A 2,500-nucleotide genomic window follows, 5' to 3' on the forward strand; every position below is an offset into this window, starting at 1 on the left:
CTTGGATCAGATGACATACCGGTAGAAGCGTGGAGATGTTTAGGAGAGATGCAGTGGAGTTTTTAACCAGGTTGTTTAAGAAGATTCTGGAAGGTGAGAAGATGCCTGAGGAATGGAGAAGGAGTGTGCTGGTACTGATCTTTAAGCATAAGGGAGATGTGCAGACCTGCAGTAACTACAGGGGAATTAAGTTGATCAGTCACACCATGAAGTTCTGGGAAAGAGTAGTGGAAGCCAGGCTGAGAGAAGAGGTGACCATCTGTGAGCAACAGTATGGTTTCATGCCGAGGAAAAGACGTGTTATTTCTTTGAGAATGTTGATGAAGAGGAATGAAAGTCAGTAGGAGAAAGACAGAGTACATGTGTGTGAATGGGGGGGGCAGTGGAGGGGTGCACTGAAGGTGGCAGATGTAGAGGACAGGGGGTTTGGAGAAGAATGATCTGGTGTGGAGACCCCTAACAGGAGCAGCTGAAAGAAGAAGATAATAATATATATATGTAGCGCTATAAGGATGACTCTGGTCATATAAAAGGGGGCGTGTCCACGGCCTGCTCGAGTCAGTATTTACTGTGCAGCTTCTTCTGTACAAACCAAATCTAACTGTTCGCTTTGACTTTATCAGAACAGGAGTCCAGACTGCACCTGGTTCCTACTGTGATATTACAACAGCGGGTGTTTATTTATTTATGTTTATAAACTACAATAATATTTATTAAGAACAAAACATCATGCTTTTAATACATTTCTTGTTATAGTTAATATTGTGATGCATCCTGAAGTACAGTACAGTACAGTAGCTCCTGTTCTCAGTGACTTCATAACAGCTTCATAAACCACAATAAACCCCTCAGAAGAGTAACAGTCACATCGATCACGTCTTTAAGCTGATTTTAAAGTTAGATTAAACACTGCTGAAGGGCTGTTCATTAGTGAATAAGTCTTTAATGTGACTCGTATTAAAGAGTGATTTAGGAAAGAATTCAGCAGTTCATCTGTCGACACTTTTAGTCCAAACATTCGTTCTGAAATCACTCGATTCTCCTTATTACCTAAAAAATCAGTACAAATATTTACTACTTAACATCTGTAATTATTTATATATTATTCCTGTTTATTATTAATGAGTTGATGATTAATCACTGTACAGAATTTGGAGATGAAAAGAAGTTTTAAGTAACTAAAAAAAGCTATTGTTATTATTTAAGGAGTGAAAAGTTCTTTCTGAAAACTACTGTAGAAGATTGAAAGAGACAGAGAGAGAGACAGGAGGCTCCTTCACTCCTATTGTGGGGTTTCCTTATTTAAACAAAGAGTTCTCGGATCTGTGTGTGTGTGTGTGTGTGTGTGTGTGTGTGTGTGTGTTAGTTTCCATGTTGGGTGTGTGAACAGCAGGTGGAAAGAGTCAAGGTCTGGCTGTTGATTTGAACGACGACACAAATGTCAGGAATGACAAGTCTTCCTCCAACTGCTCTCACACATGCCAGCACTGATCCATCAGTTATCTTCTGAGGGACAGGAGGGAACGAGGGGGTGATAAAAGGCAAGAAAACAAAGGAGCAAAAACAATGCATTTATGGTCAAATAAAAAAACAAGGATACAAGAAGAAGACATTAAGGGCACTAAAGAATTCATTTCTGCTTCACATCGAATATGAAAATATGAGTGACAGGTTCTGAATATCTCAGATGATCGTGTAGGGCCCTGAAAAGCAACGATTATGGATTGCAAGCTCGTTCATGTAAAATACACAGAAATACACAGGTTTCTTACTGGTTCTTTAAGAGTTTCTCTGACAGTTCCAGCTTCCTAAAATGCTGTTAAACCCTAAACCCTCACAGAGTTCCCCAGAGGAACACAAACCAGACATTTGAATGTGCTTTTAAAGGGTTTTAATAATAATGTTATTACGATGTTGTTCTGTAGAGAATGAAAGGTGTTTAAAGTGCACTTCATGAGAATGAGATCAGTTTTCTAATCAATCTGATAATCTGTAGTTTAAACAGTTAGAGGTCACCAGATTATGTGCAGTCAGAAGTTTCACATCAACTCACAGATTCATGATGGGAAATGTGTAGAAATCAGTGTGAAGTCTCACATTATTATTATTATTATTATTATTATTATTATTATTATTATTATTATTAATAACAGCACATAAGGGGTTAATTCACTTCTACTGCAGAGGATAATGATGAGAGAGATGTTAATGTCTTTATCCTAATAATACACACACACACACACACACACACACACACACACACACACACATATGCATGCATACGCACATGAACAATTTGTATTAGACAATGACACGTCATGATGCTAAGACAAACACACACACACACACACACACACACACACACTGTTCTTAAGATAGCAGAACTTCACACCAAGCATCTGTCCTTTACAATAGCAGGGGGCTGTGGCTTGGTGTGTGTGTGTGTGTGTGTGTGTGTAAGGGGGGTATGTAGGAGTATGTGGGGGGTATTTGTGGTGTG

This window comes from Silurus meridionalis, chromosome 11 (genome assembly GCF_014805685.1).
Source record: "Silurus meridionalis isolate SWU-2019-XX chromosome 11, ASM1480568v1, whole genome shotgun sequence".
NCBI lineage: Eukaryota > Metazoa > Chordata > Actinopteri > Siluriformes > Siluridae > Silurus > Silurus meridionalis.